General features: G+C 39.4%; 1 long non-coding RNA gene across 12 annotated transcripts in view; it reads right to left on the minus strand.

Moving 5' to 3' along the window:
* Positions 1 to 2,177: 2,177 nt before the first annotated feature.
* LOC146487719 (uncharacterized) overlaps positions 2,178 to 16,905 on the minus strand; it is a 23,027-nt gene continuing 8,299 nt past the window's right edge. For 3 of the 12 annotated variants that reach the window (XR_014867813.1, XR_014867815.1, XR_014867816.1), the window contains 2 exons: positions 16,017 to 16,076; positions 12,884 to 15,005 (listed from right to left, as the gene is read on the minus strand). This is a non-coding gene — a long non-coding RNA (uncharacterized LOC146487719). The other 9 variants (XR_014867818.1, XR_014867832.1, XR_014867835.1 and 6 more) reach the window with 8 other exon arrangements.

Below are 16,905 nucleotides of genomic sequence, written 5' to 3' on the forward strand. Positions count from 1 at the left end.
TTCATTGCGACTTAATTTTTTGTTTCGAAGTGCCACTTCTCGCATTCTAAAGCTGTAATTGGCGTTCTAAATCTTTGCTATATTTAAAAGAAAAGAAAATGAAAACGCCGCCCTTAGAAGTCGGTAAAGAATTTAAGCACTGACAGAAACGTCCAAACGTTACACGACATTACCTTCGATTTCTGCAGAAATATCTCCCTTCGTAGAGCTCTGTGTAATAAATAATCCTTCCTCTTCCGACGAATCCATCGTCTTTCTAACCCACGTTGCCACTGAGTAAAATGACTGAATAGCCCTTTTCACGGTTAACTCTGCTCATTTGAATTACAATGAAATCTAGCATGTATGTGAGGCAATTTCGGGCTATTTTGTAGTTTTAGCCCGAAATTGCCTCCCATCCACGTTGGATAACATTGTAATGTAAATGAGAAAAATCAACCGTGAAAAGGGCTATTCTCTGGCTTATAAAGTATGCAAGGCATATGCAAGTATGTATGCAAGTATGTCGGCAAAGTATGTAAGTAAGTATGTATGCAAGTATGTATGTATGTGTGTATGTATGTATGTATGTATGCTTGCACGAATTAATTCCATCGTTAGAATTGTTTTGAACAACTATAACAGCGAGCTACAATAACAACCCTCCGCACCATTAAAATCGAAGTTATATTCATCACAAACAAGGAACAATAGCAATGACCATCACAATTATCACACATACCTGTGACTAAACTCGCACATACGTGGGACTAAAATCGAAGATCCAACACAGACACACAACAATAGAATTTCATGGGGATCAATAATTATAATAGATAATTACTTCGGCACATGGCATGATGAGAAATATTGCAGCCAGCTGAGGCCGTCAGTCAACTTCAGTTTAAAATCCCTGGAGCCCGGCGCGTGAGAGGAGCGCGTGACAAGCCGTTTAACGCTGGTTTCCATATGATCGCAGATCGCAGATCGCAATAAGGTCTGCGATCGTCTGCGATCATATGGAAACCAGCCTTTAGATAGAACATGGTTCTATCTTCTGCGATCGTCTGCGATGATCGCAGACCTTATTGCGATCTGCGATCCGCGATCATATGGAAACCAGCCTTTAGACTGCTAGCAGTCCCTTTCTGGTCAGTCGGGATGGTGAGCTCACAGCGCAAAAAAAAAAAAAAAAAAAACCCGAATTCAAGACTAGAGTGTAAAAAACGATACCCTATTTATTTGCAAAATGGCTAAAATTGATACCCCATTTATGACGAAAACGGCTGAAAAACCTTACCCTTTGGGGCCGCACATACCTGTATAGCCGGACTGCGAGCTGTGTCTCTTTTGTTAGAAAATCGGCCTGGAAAAACGAAAAAAACATCGGGTACGATCCGCAAGCAACGAGTAGCGCGGGAGCTGGAAGGGCTTTAAAAATAGGCTCCTCTTTTTCCGATTTTTTCTTTTTTTTTACTTTATACTTCATTTTTACCCATTTTCTATATAAGACTGAGGGTCCAGATGGAGTCCAAATGGGCGGGGGGAGGGGGGGGGGGGGGGGGGGGAAACTGCGTTTTGCACTCGCCCAAGGTCAATAAATCAGTTCGGCCTTTACATCCACAAACTTATTGCCAAAACCTTGGATTAAGTATTTTTGGTTATCTCTGATTTTGTTTTCGTCTATACTTCACCATGAGGAAATCCAAATACAGCATTACAAAGGAACCTCCTTCTTCCTGCTTAAGGCCAGGAGCGCAGTCACAAGCTCATCACTGTGCGAAAGGACACAACGCAGGCTGTACTAGCCCACGTGTAGCCATACCCACGCCCCTAAGGAAAACGTTTTTCTTCGGGGGGTGGGTACGGCTACACGTAGGCTAAGGCTGTACCTGTAGACACGAAGTATCTTTCATGTTTTCTTAGGCAATGGCAAAAAATACCCGAAAAAGCAACGAGATCGCTTATACTGCAAATTTCCTATTTACCTTGAACAAGGCAGGAAGGGCTAATTTGAAAAATGGTAGTAATTTGGAAGAAGGTTTATGAAACAGGGTAGACTTGCCAAATCTTTTCCATTTTAAGCATTTTCTGCTCAATTTTCCTCCCATTTTATTCTGCGCCCATGCTCATAAAGCATAATTTAAAGCAAGTCTGCTTTCACTAATAAACCGTACAACAAAAATCCAACTAAACCGTTGTATAATATGGTCTGTTTATTTTATACACAACTGTACAAAATGTCTATTGTAGATTCAACACAGATAGCAATACAGCATTCCCTCCCTCCGTAACATTTACAGCTTTGTGTGCTTACATAAAAACTCGCAAAGAATTGAAACATGTTTTGAGATGGAAACCAAAGAAATCCATAAAATCAATGACTAGTTGTTCCTAGTGTATATAAGCCAGGCCAGTTTACCAATTGGATTGATAACCATTTCTATTATGCAGCTGCCCTTAGAGGGACTACGAAACAAAATTTATTTTTGCCCAGTTATTAAGTATAACATTTGAAATGTAAGACTCCAAGGTTTGAGATTTCTAGAGTGAAACTTGACGATTTTACAAGTGCTGAAATTTGGACTATTTTGACTCAAAAAATAGTTGTTAAACATGTAATGTTGGGTACAATATGGCGGATAGAGCAAAAGAGAAGGATAGAGGCTAAACAAAACTAGAGAAGGCCAGACAAAACTATTGTCTCCAACCTTGAGTCACAAGAGGAAATTTCACAAAAACTCAACCCAATCTCTCTCTCACTTGTAAAATCGTCACTTTTCACCCTATTCAACTCAAAACTTGGAATCTTACATTTTGTGCATTATAATATTTTGTAACTGCGCAAAAATAAATTCTGCTTCATATGCACGTTAACAATAAATTATCGATGTTTTGGAGGTGGAAATGGGAACAAGCATTACCAAAAAGAACCATCCCAACCCTCTTCTACAAGGTTTCACACATGGAAATAACTTGAGTGTCCACTTTTCAGTGAACACACCAAGCATAAAATGGTCCCTTGCTATTGCAAATTCATGCCTGATGAAAATTTATGGAACCTTTGTGTAGTTTTAGACCTAGGTGAAATGAGTTTTGGTTCATGTTACTGGTAACCACTACTATCCATACATTTCTCAAACGATAAGATTATTTCATTTAAAGTCAACTTTCCGTGATGTAAAACTAGGCACCTATTCAACCAGTTTAACCGCCTTAGCCACCAAAGAAATCAACATCTTTTAGGTTACAAAACTCAATGACATTATTCCAGAAAAAAAAAAAAAAAAAAAACATCTGGTTTAAACAGTAACCATGCAAGCAAATATCTGAGCTCTGGGAAAAGTAAGAGCAATGATGTTTCACGCACAAATCCACAGTACACAGATCATGGATTGATGTGTTGTGAAATGTTCATGTAAGCACCAGGTATTATATGCCGACTTTTTCCTGGTGCTTAATTCTATCAAACGTCCACTTCAACAGATAAGACAGTTCATAAATAGAGGAGAATCTCTTCTGCTTGCAGTAATGCTATTTGAGACACCGTTCAAAGTAACCACTTCCTACATAGCCCCCTCTCATTGCCTTCTGGACATTCTGTTCAAACAGCCGCCTGTTGGATCTGAGAACCTCTGCAGCATCTGCAATGAAACAATAAAAAATAAAACAACAGTGAATTTTACGATAACTATCAAAATTCCTGCATGCTGATTGGCTCATAGCCATTGTCTATAAGAGTATTAACAACAGAAATGATGTCAGATGTACAGTAACGTGCCCGCTTTCTGAACAGAAAATATAGCCAAGTCTGCTTGCACTTTTTCCATGTTATTGTAAAAAACAAATCAACAGCCGTTTTCTGCGGTCTGTACTCTTATAGACCATAAGACGATGCCATAAAATGTTCAAAACTTGGCAGTGGAACATTCCACTTGAGTTTTGAACATTTTATAATGTCATTTTATGGTCTACAAGAGTATTAATCATAGAAAACTGCAATCCATTTGTCAAATACATTAGCGTCCATGACATGGGAGCAACAAGCTCACAGTATAAAATAAGCTGTAATTTGGAGTTAAGCCTTCTGAATACTCCTGTATTTACCTGCTGACCTACAAAGGGAGAGACCAAAATGCAGACCTTTAAAACCATGTTTACATCGCAAACCGCAGCCAGTCATGTGACTAGTGCTTGTCGTCACGTTCAAGGTTATTTTTTGTATGCTTTCAACAGCAGCAGGTAGGTTTTTGCAAAGTTATTTACCTCAGTGTTACATGGCCAAGAATTTCTATTATTCCATGCACGAATGTTGCAGATATATATACAAAACAACTGTTTATCATTTATTTCATGCAAACAAAAACATCAAAATGGCAATAATTTTACATTTTTTCCCACTGACTGAAACACCAACACTCAGAGCAAAAAGGACATTCATTATGGCAGCCCCTGCATTTGCTCTTGCTCTCTTCAATTTAAATGCATAAACTGTCACAACTTCTACTGCCAAACTTCAAACCTTAAACCGCAGTTTGTGGTTAGCTGTAAACTTGGTTCTCAAAGCCTCTAATAGCAGAGTGCCTCCCTGGCACCCTTACTATTAATTAACCCTTTAACCCCTAATATCAAAGAACAAATTCTCCTATGTTGTCCCCATACTTTTCTTTTAAAAGTACGGGGGAGAAGATATTAAAATATCAAGAAAATTCACCTTAGGTGATCAATCATATACTTAATGTCATGACCTCATGGGTTGAATAAGCATTAATATTACAGGGAAAATTTGATGCTGATCAATGTTAAGGCTTTACAAAGCAGGGTGCTTATTTCTAATGTACTCATAGCTGTTATTAAGGTTACTAGGTGAAGCCAGCTCCACCAGGAAAGTAGCCAGTTGTAAACAAAACAAAACCTCTAACTCTTGTTGTCTTTTTCGTCATTTTTAAAATCTGAGTGGCCGGCTATCTTCACTGCAGTAACCAGCCATGACAACCTCATTCACAGTGTCTCTTCTCTTGTCATTCCACATTATAGCTACAAGTGTATATAACTGCACTGTCATCTCTCTTCATCAGTCTAGCAGATTATTTTTGTTGCCCAGTATTTGATAAAGGATTTATAGAAACTAATTATGATGTTCTGTTGATTTGACAATGGTTAATAAAACTGAAGTAGAAACTGTGAAGGGACTGTCCACTTTGGGTGGGGAGGTGTCCATTTCATAACCTGAGGTTAAATGTTTTGCTAGGTTTATTTCCATTAATTTAAGAGAATTACAGTATAAGCTCAAGATAATAGAGAGAGTCTCTCATAACAGGAGCTATTTTCAGTGGTTCTCACTCACCACAACTTCAACTCCTTTTGTTAGTAACAGGGTATCTACAGGTAATAGCATAAGGCCACACACCATATTCAAGTTAACTATTTCTGCCAGGGGCACTATCCTCCCTGGTGGGAGCGGCAGGTCTATTCCGGGGGTGAGGGGTGGGGGGTGAGGGGTGAGGGGTGAGGGGTGGGGGGTGAGGGGTGAGGGGTGAGGGGTGGGGGGTGGGGGGTGAGGGGTGAGGGGTGAGGGGTGGGGGTGAGGGGTGAGGGGTGAGGGGTGGGGGTGGGGGGTGAGTTTAACTGGGTTGAGTTTAAATGTCCCTTGACAGACTTGACAGAAGTTCAGTCGGTTTCCCCATTAAACCTGTGATAAGGCCCAATTTTAGCAGTGCTCTTATTTATTTTTACGCGGTCGCTCGCTAAATTTTTGCAGGAATGGTTTTTAAAATACCAAGACTGAGAGCCTGATCACAGGTTTATAGTTCTGAGATACTACGTCTGCCAACAACCGCGTCTCAATTCATACTAAATCGCGATAAGAGGCGCCTCATTTCTCAGGCTACCGATAAACCAACCAATGGAATAATGAACTTTGACAGGCTGTTGACAACATTATCACAAGATGTTGATTTCATGCAAATGATCACAAAACACGTTCTTAAGTTGACTTGAAAGTTGACCTGGCTGAACAAAAGCAAAACACTATTATTAAGGATATTGTTTTTTATTTGTGAAATTTTGTCGTAAATAATGGATTAAGCTTTATAATACTTCAGAAGTATGTTTACTGGGGCATTTTGTTTATTAAACTCGCCGCGATACGTAACCGGATCCTAGTAAATTATTTTCATTATTTTTCACTCTGACGCCATTGAAAAGTTTCACGGCGAGGTTTACATTTCACGGCGAGAAATATTTCACTCCTTTATAATTTTACTTTCACGGCGTGACCGGGCGGCGTGAATTTATTTCCCACTCTTCAGATTCACTCCCAGAGTGAAAACGTTTCGGAATAGCGTGAACTTCACCTCACAGTGTGAAGTTTCAAATACACGCGCTGTGACCGTGAAAAAAATTCACTATTTGGAGTGAAATCCATAAGCCCTCTTTTCGCGTGGAGGGTCACATATGGAGACAGTATGACAAAGGGAAAGGGGTTTCTGGGCTGCTATGGAACCCATTTTGTTTTAGCACCTAAGATAGTGTGTGAATTAAATCACTGATTAAATTCAAATAAATTAGCAACAATGTAAAAATTATAGTTCTCAGGAAACTTATCAGTGTCACATGTACCACGTTTATACAATACACTCCATTAGTGAATGTCGGGTATTAGATGCGTCTCAGATCTCAGTAAAAAAGGGGAAAGAAACTACAGTCTTGAATCTTGAATTGTTATAGTCTGAAATGTCAGCTGTCTCCTCCCCATAACCCCCTGTAGGTTAGGGAGAAGAGACGGCTGACATTTCAGACTAGAATTCGTTTCGAACAATTGGCTCACCCCTCACCCCCCACCCCTCACCCCCCACCCCTCACCCCTCACCCCTCACCCCCCACCCCCTACCCCTCACCCCCTACCCCTCACCCCTCACCCCCCACCCCTCACCCCCGGAATAGACCTGCCGGGTGGGAGGGGGGTACTCAGAGGATTTTTGGGCGGAGGTGTGTCACTGGGTCTCAGTGAAACCCTTGCCATATACCAGGCCATGTTCAGCCGCATTTTGCCACCCTATTCTGCACTAGACACCGTAATACTGTACCTACACTATCCTACACTTGCTATTTTCCAGAACTCTAGAGACCTGTTCCAGATTAAATGTTCCTTCATAAGACCCTATTCTACACCCAAATTCCCTGATTTCTAAACCCTAACTTAGATATATAAAACTGTTTGCAAAACATACCCTTCACAGTGGCACATACCTATGTAGTATGCATATGGGAGTACCCCTACCCTCCAACCCCTGGACTAACCTCTTGCCAAAAACTGTTCAAAATCTTAATGAAATCCCTGGCTATACAACACCCACATGTTTAATGCACTCCTAAACATCTCTAGTAGATTTAAATAATGAATTAACCAATTTATATTGTGCATGTTCCATGTGAACATCTTGACATGTGCATTACCATCCAAAATTACTACTAAACTATGCTTTAAACTCTATCTGGAAGCTTTTAAAAGGATAAGTTTTAAGAGCAACTTTAAAGGCCTCCAGTAATGTATTCACTGGATGCTTACACAACCATTATCTTGTTTCTAGAGTAGATTGTTATACTTAATTTGTGTAAGCCTAGGCCTGGTTCAAACGTCTCGCTATTGTGGTGCATGGTGCTTAATCAATTCATTCAAGTCTGCATGAATTGAGGTCAACGTTATAACAACGTTTGAACTGGGATTTCAATTTATAAGATGGACAGAACCTATAAACTAAATATCGAAGAGCCAAACATCAGCACGCCATGAGTAAAAAATGCAGTTTCATTTGCTTTGTCAAGCTTATATAATCTTAATCACATTAATTATAACTTTGTACATTTGGAACATGTACGCGGCTCTTAAGCATTAAGTCGCAAAACTGACAACAAATACAAACCATTTTAACTGCTGCTATCACTAGATCAATCTAAAATTTACAGGAATCAACCGATCGAGACGAAACAAGTGCAATACTGAAGTAATACCGGTATTCGAATGATGAAATATGCACGAGAACACTAAATTCTCAATTTAGACCATAAAAACACTCGATTAAAGACTTAAAAAACATTAATACAGAAACACTCACCAAAATCTGAGAGGAAAGGCATTTATTTTGTGCTCCTTTAAACGCAGAGGAACGTACAGAACCGGCACAGGTACAAAGTAATTTTGCAACTCGCGACGCCATCTTGTTTTTGCAGGCAACAACGCGGGCTCCTGAATAGAATCAAATTTATAATAATGAGATTCAGTTGCGCAGTTTCTTCTTGGCTGCTTTGGTGGGTGGAGTGGAGGCCAGGCTCGAGAACCACTGATTTTTTAAAATTTGGGCTCCCGAAGAGATTTTGGACCCAGAAACCATTTACATTACTAAAAAATTCGATTTTAGATAATTTTGAAAGCAAAAACACGTTACTTTTTAACAAGATTAAGAAACACTGAGTTAGTTTGTAAGGAAAATAACTGGCAAACTGTAGAAAACGGATAAGAAAAGATCAATTTTTATTTCTGAGCAACTTAACTCTAAATATCACTGTTGAGTTTCCTTTAGCTGTTAGCCTTCGAAATAGCCAAGTAAGAGCCCTCGCTTTGTCGTCTATTTCACCGCCATTTTGTAAACAAATGTGAAAGGTTTTCCTCTTGTTCGCAAAGTCACATGACATGACGTCACATCTGAAATGATTCTATTGCCTTTCCTAAAAGTAGCACTGTTGCTGTTTATGTTGTTGTTCAGTTTATGCTAACTAGTTATGTATGAATGAACCCCTTTTCAACGCGTTATACTGTATATTTATTATTCAAGGGTACAAGACCTCTCCTCTAATTTTAATGCGTGCACAAATAATTCTATAAATATTAATAAAACACCAAACTCTTCTTATCACGAAATATAAATACGTCAAAAAGTTTGACATTGAAGTTATTTCCGGATAATAACGTGTATTTCAGATACACTGGCTGCAAAAGAAAACCACACTTTGTGCGTACAATATAAAGGTCAATGTTGAGGAAAAGGTTGTTGTTGTACACTCAACCCCTTAGTTTACACACTTGTACACTCAACCCTTTAGTCTACACACTTGTACACTCAACCCGCTAGTCTACACACTTGTAAACTCAACCCCCTAATCTACACACTTGGTACACCCAACCCCCTAGTCTACACACTTGGTACACCCAACCCCCTTTTCTACACACTTGGTACACTCAACCCCCTCGTCTACACACTTGGTACACTCAACCCCCTAGTCTACACACTTGGTACACTCAGCCCCCTAGTCTACACACTTGGTACACTCAACCCCCTAGTCTACACACTTGGTACACCCAACCCCGTAGTCTACACACTTGATACACCCAAACGCCTTGTCTACACACTTGGTACACTCACCCACCTAGTCTACACACTTAGTACACTCAATCCCCTTGTCTACAAACTTGGTACACTCACCCTCCAGTCTACACACTTGGTACCCTCACCCACCTAGTCTACACACTTGGTACACTCACTCCCCCCTAGTCTACACACTTGGTACACTCACCCCCTAGTCTACACACTTAGTAAACTCACCCCCTAGTCTACACACTTGGTACACTCGACCCCCTAGTCTACACACTTGGTACACTCACCCTCTAGTCTACACGCTTGGTACACCCAACCCCCCAGTCTACACACTTGGTACTCTCACCCCCTAGTCTACACACTTGGTACACTCAACCCCCCAGTCTACACACTTGGTACACTAAGCCCCCTTGTCTACACACTTGGTACACTTAACCCCGTAGTCTATACCTTTGGTTAACCCAACCCCCTAGTCTACACGCTTGGTACACTCAACACCCTAGTCTACACACTTAGTTCACCCAACCCCTTAGTCTACACGCTTGATACACTCAACCCCTAGTCTAAACACTTGGTACACCCAACCCCCTAGTCTACACGCTTGGTACACTCAAGCCCCTAGTCTACACACTTAGCACATTCAACCCCATAGTCTACACGTTTGGTACACTCAACCCCCCAGTCTACACACTTGGTAATCTTGACCCCCTAGTCTACACGCTTGGTACACTCAACCCCCTAGTCTACACGCTTGGGACACCCAACCTTCCAGTCTACACACTTTGCACACCCAACCCGCTAGTCTACACACTTGGTACACTCAAGCCCCTAGTCTACACGCTTGGTACACCCAACCTCTTAGTCTACACACTGGGTATACTAAACCCCCTTGTCTACACACCTGGTACACTTACCCCCTAGTCTACACGCTTGGTACCCCTAACCCCCTAGTCTACATACTCCATACTACATGTACTCCATTGAGGAGAAACTTGCACAAGGAAACAAGCTTCCCAATTTATACAGAAGATACGTCGACGATACCTTCGCTCTAGTACCCGACTTTGCCGCTGCTACTGATTTCCTTTCAGTTCTGAATGATACACACCCAGCAATTCAGTTTACAATGGAAACAGCAGTCAACAGTAGCTTACCCTTCGTAGGCATGGTAATCAACAACACCGATAACCGCCTCAACACCTCTGTCTACAGAAAAAAGACCAACAAAGGTCTTCTACTACATTATCAGAGCCATGTTGACAACAGATATAAACGATCGCTGATAAGAACTATGCTTGATCGCGCCAACCGCTTGTCATCCTCACCGGACCTTTTCTCAAAAGAATGCCAGGATCTGAGAACAATGTTTCTGAAACTGAAATATCCTGAGAAACTTATTGACTCTATTTTCAAGAGTTTCCACGCTTCACAAGACCAGAACCAAAACCAAATTGAGCCAGTCGACAGCCCCGTACGAATCATCTTGCCTTTTAAAGATCAGAAATCCGCCGACTCCGTGCGCAGACAACTAAGCCATCTTGGAAAGAAAATTGATCGTGTTCTACAACCAGTGTTCACAAGTAGGAAAATCTCGGAAAACCTGAAAGTCACGGAAACAAAGCCCTCATTAGTAAATCAACAAGGTGTTGTGTATGAGTTTAAATGCAATTCGTGTGATGCGAATTATATAGGCTACACAAGCCGTCACCTCCACCTCCGCATTGAGGAGCACAAGTATTCCGTCATCGGCAAACATCTTAAGGACCAACACGATCAAAGACTGAACAATCTTCACGAGCAGTTTACAATCCTAAAGAAATGCCGCGGGAAATTCGAGTGCCTTATTTACGAGATGCTTCTAATAAGGAAAAAGAGACCGACTCTTAACACTCAAAAAGACTCCATACCAGCAAAACTGTTCATTTAATTTTGCACATTCTTTCGTTTTACTCCATCTTGTTTTATTCTAAAGTAATTTCACACCTTCCTTTCTTTATATAACGTTACCAATCTTATTATAATTTACATTTGATAATGGTGACATGTAGTCGCCGAAACGTCATGTTTTAATATTGCTACTTTTTATTCTGAAATAATAATAATAATAATAATTAATTAATTACCTATCACTGGATGAGGCTGAGTATGACCTGAAGAATTATAAAGATTGAGGAGTTTTCCAATACAAATCCTTCTAATCTTACTTTTGAGATATATGGATAAAAATTTACGGTTAATTAACCTACTTTAAATATGCTCTCTCCGTTCCTAAGACCTTGTAACAAAACTTTCCAAAGGAGAACTGTGTTTGATCGGAAAGTTGATTATGTGACCAGCTATTGCAAAAGGCCTATTAGTGACAATTTATACTTTCTTATAGCTGCCTTAGCACATTCCGTCACTTCAAATCGACTGTCTGCCCAGTCCTAGCTTAGCGAGGTTTTATGAGTCACGTATTTGTAGTATATTTAAGTTTAAAACATTAGGTTTTACGATTCTTGGGAAAAGGAAAACTGTAATACATTTTGTTGAAACACCAATTTGTTAATGAGAGAGAACTTCTAAAGACTTGAACAAAAAAAGCAATGAGATAGGCTCCCCTTTCCTAGAGTGTGCACGGCCGGTGAGACCAGTTCCTGGACATTGCCTTCCTTTGAGACCATCACAGGTAATCCAATGTGGATCATCAGAGGAGCGCAGTCTGTCATGGGAGAATTTTGGGGGGCTTTGGTAGAATCCAATATGGCGGCCAAGCTCTTTCTGGAAAATCCTCCTTCTGATCAAATAAGCCAGTTTTTCGGAGAAAAAAGCGAGGAGTACATGTCTTGTACAGAAAAAGGCACGGAGTTTGCTGAGTTCGAAACAGGAGTAGGAGTCATCGAAGAGAAATACAACATTTCGTGGTCGAAATCCAGACTTGCAAAAGTTGATTCCCATCCAAGGAATGGTCAAAAGGACATTGAAAAAGCTTCATGAAAAGGTAATTAGAAGACTGCGCTCAAAACCAACTTTAGCGACACAGTGCATGGAGAGGAGATTTCACTATGGACATTTCCTGAGAAGTTTTTGATTTGATTTACCATAAAATTGTTAAGTCCAACATTATTTAACAACTTTGGCCATCAGTCGAGAGAGAAAACCAACCTGTAGTGACATTGGAATCACGGACAGGAAAAAGACAGCTGTATTTGTTTTTAACAAAATGAATCAAGGTGGTATTCTTATTAGCCGTAATCATTTCTTAAAGAAGTGTTTGGGAAACTGTGCTGGTGGTGTTCATACAGTTGAGAGATGTGAAGTGGTTGTTTGCAGGGAAAAACCTATGAGATTTAAATATCATCACAGCACAGAAGTTTTATCAGTCAACTTTCATTATGGTAATTGGAATCAATTCGGCATTCCACAACACTTATTAATGGGTACAATACAAGCAATTATGACTTGCTACCAAAATCAGTAATCTGCATGGAGCATTTGCTTTATAGCCTGTGAACAGGCTCCCAAGTGGGGTATAGGGTGAAAAGAAAATAGAGGGCCGGGCGGCGGGAGCACAGTATGGGGCGAGGAAGAGCTTGATTTTCATCTTCGCCCTAGACCCCAATTGGGAGCCTGTTCACAGGTTATTGCTTTAGAATCCAGGAATTATTTCTTAGTGCTGAGGAACATCCCTGTTGTTCCAATATCCATAATGAAATGGTGAAGTAACTGAAGAACAGAAAGTGGCACTATCTTAAACCATACAACTTCTTTTTATGTTTTGCACAGTTCAATAACCTGATCGTCACCCTTACTTCAGGGAACTGTTAGTATTAAAAACAACATAACATATCAATGCCTGGGGATGCTCTTGTTAGTTATCTCATGACAGAGGCAGCTATTCTTTGACCTCTATCTCTTTCCCCTTCCCATTGAGTTTCATTGCAGATTTTGCATTTTCAAAGTTAGGTTTTCTCAGAGTAGGTCATGTTTAGTTTACAGGGTACCATTAATAACACTCTGGGGCCAACCCACCACTAAAAGCTGAAAGATTCGACGTTTTGGTAACAGAATTCAGCCCAATGAGATTCAAATATGTTAAGAACTGAAAAATCTGTCTGTGAGTTTTCATTACAGCTACTGGAACTGACTGAAATTGACTGAAATTGTACTGTTTCATTCAATGGAGGATCAGATTGCAACAATACGTTGTCTCGGTACACTCAATCTTGATTATTACACTTTTTTCATGGTCATACCGTTGAGCTTTTGATGTGCAGGAGTATGTAGGAAGAAGTTCTCTGTCATTGTGGTTCCAGTTGCTATTACAATTTAATTCATTGTGAATGTTCCACTGCAGGAGACTAACATTGTCTAATATAAATACATTGGATGAACAAATGTTCCAACATCCATAACATATGTTCCCCTGTTAAGAACTTTGAATAAAAAAAAAGTGAAAATCTGTTTCAAAGCCCATCAGAATAATCTTATTCAATCTGTAGATAAAAATTTGACAATCATTTTAGTGCAAGAATGGAGATTTTTCATTTAATATGAGCAAAGTTATAAGTTTTTTCGTTTTTCCACAAAGTGCGGCGTCTTAAATTGAATGAGTGAAGTGTTGGCATGAACTTTGAATAAAAAACACCTGTAAATTTGTTCCAAGGCGCATCAGAATAACCTTATACAATGTGTAGGGAATAAGTTTATAATCATTTTTATAGTACACGTATGGTTATTTCTCGTTACATGATCGGGCAAAGATATGACTTCTTTTAGCTTTCAAGGTAGTGTATGTATAGCCGTCTTAATTTCAATTAAAATACGGATGTGTCATCTACATTCACGAGTTGGCTCAAAGGAGACTTTGATTTAAAGATAAATTATTTCAAATGTTGTTAACACTTTGATAATCTGATCAGTTTACATGATGTTGAGGACACCACAGTGGTTTTCTACGGATCTTTGACATGTTTATTGAACCTGCTGTTACAATTACACTGTAATGGTATGTCTAGAGTTAAACAACTGGAAATGTTTAATAGTTGGTGTTGTGGAATACAAATTGGCATACGCTTCAGCAGATCAAAATTACACCGATTGCTAATCATGTAGCAACTTCATTTTGAAACCCGAACTAGAAGCAACTGTAATACATGTAGCTTGTTTAGCAGACAGAGATACACAGGAGGTTTTGTTTTCTGGATTTGTCCTACCACCGAGCAGCAATTCTTAGTGATTTTTGTCAAGCAGCTACAATACCGATTTGATAAATTTTGGAAGCTGCAAATGCAGCTTTTCTGTAAAATCATATACCGGCCACCTCGAATGAGCTTCTACATGGTTCATAAAGAAAGAGCTGATGCTCAGTTGGTTATTCAAAAAAGTGGTGCCATCGCTTAGGGTAGATGTCACTTAATGATCTTTTTAACACAGGGCTTATAATAAGTCACAGATTTCACAATGATGGTCACTTTTAAGAGTGGTCACAAACAGAGCTTTGTGTAGTTCTGTAGTGGCAAAGTCATGCTGCTCACATACATAATAATTTTTAGGTCAACTTACTCTTAGAGCTCTGAACTCCACAGTCTTGATACAGAATCACATCCCCAACATGAATACTGTTCTTTGGAACCTTGGAACAAACTTTCTTTTTGGCAAGAAGTTGAGGCTCTAAAAAGAGATAGAGAAACACACTGGAAATTAACTTACCCTAAAAATCCCCCTTCTGGGTGGGGAATTGCAGAACAACAACTCATGCTTATATGCATCTCATGAAAAAACAAGACAATAACACTAGAGCATATCTTGTTATGTTCTTTTTACATGTAAGCACAGAATCAATTTTCCATAATCCCACACCTCCCTCTCTTAGGGACTTGACCAATTACAAAAGAAAAAAAAAAGAAACCTAACTAGAGACCCAATAAATTTTTAATAACGATTAGGCTTACAAGGTGACATAACTTATTCAACACATTCCACCATTAGCAATGTAAGTAAAAAAAACACTGCCATAACTTATACTCTTTATTCGTCAAACCTTATTAACATTATAATGATAACTTCCACTTGGCATCACTTGGCATGCATTTAAAAACCATCCCACAGGAATTCTTCATATATTGACAACTTACATGTACAGTGTAGGTCCAGTAGTTAGAAGTTACATTGTCTTATTCCAGGCATGTAACATCAGCTAGATCAAGAGGATTGTCACCTCCAAACAACTTTTTTTATATTATATAACTACTGCTGCAAGACTGGGGGGAAAATAAAACTGTGCTCTGCATGCATGTCTAATTCGGAGACTCAGGACCCCACACCAAAGAAAAACATTTTAGATGTGCTGATGTGCTCATTTCCCTACCATGTGGATGTCACAAAAACCAGAGACATACTGCAATTGAACCTTTTAAGTGGTGGATATATGATATTAAAACTGGCATGCACATTTTTAAAAGTGCACTTGAATTCTAATTTAAGCATGCCTTTATAATCCATACCTATTGAGCATGCACCTTTTCCAGGGATGGAACAGCTTAGAAGAGCAGGATTTGATACATATTACAATGCATCAACAATCTCGGGGACAATCTGGCTTTTTAATACAATACCAATTCACTAAGGCACTTAAATCTGAAAATGTTACAAAATGACAGTACACACTGTACTGCTGCTTACCAGATCATTAAAAAAGCCATGCATTTTCCTTTCCTTGAATTTGACTCCTAAACTTTGTTTCTGAAGAAAGATATGGTAATTAATATCAGTGTAACTCCTTTTTGTTTGATGTTTGTCTGTTTGTTTGTTTGTTTGTTTGTTTGATTTCGTTTGTTTCATTTAATGTCGCACCTGAGGATTGCTGAGAACAACACAGTCAAGGTCTTTTTCCATATCAAATCAACCGTGATCACTTGGATTGTTCTTTTTTATTTAATCCCTTCAAAGTTAGAGAGGTTTTTTTTGAGGTTCTACCACAGTATGTACCATCAAATGCTGCTCTTTGCAACTGGATGCCAGGGATTTTAACCTGAAATATGCATACCGGCAGCTACATGCGATGCATTTGGCGTAGTTACTAAAACAAGGAATGACTTAATTAAAATGATCTAAAATGATCTAAAATAAGTCCAAAATATCTTAAAATGATCTGAATGAAGTGAAACCAAGATAAAATGAATAAAATTACAGAATTACAGAACTGAGTGCTTACCAAAGTAAAGGCTGATACCAGGAAGCTGCTGTGAACTGCTGGAAAGACCGAAGAAAACTCGAAAAGTGCCAATGGTTTGCACGTAAGCCGATTCGATGACAAAGTTGCGTAAACAAACCGCACTAGATTGAATCTTTATTTTTATGGTTGGTCCGAAAGACCCAAAAATATCGGCACTGACCAATTTTTTCGGTTGCACATTAAAAGCCACACGACAAGGCTAAATTCTTGTGTAAACACTGATAAAACGCTTTTGTAAACAATGTAAAAGCATATCTGTGCATCAATTCCTTGAATAAACAAGCAGTTACACGGTGGGGCCAACCCACCCCCAAGATGGTGCATGAGGGCGTTGCA

This window comes from Pavona decussata, unplaced genomic scaffold (genome assembly GCF_977016875.1).
Source record: "Pavona decussata unplaced genomic scaffold, jaPavDecu1.1 SCAFFOLD_13, whole genome shotgun sequence".
Classification (NCBI taxonomy): Eukaryota; Metazoa; Cnidaria; class Anthozoa; order Scleractinia; family Agariciidae; genus Pavona; species Pavona decussata.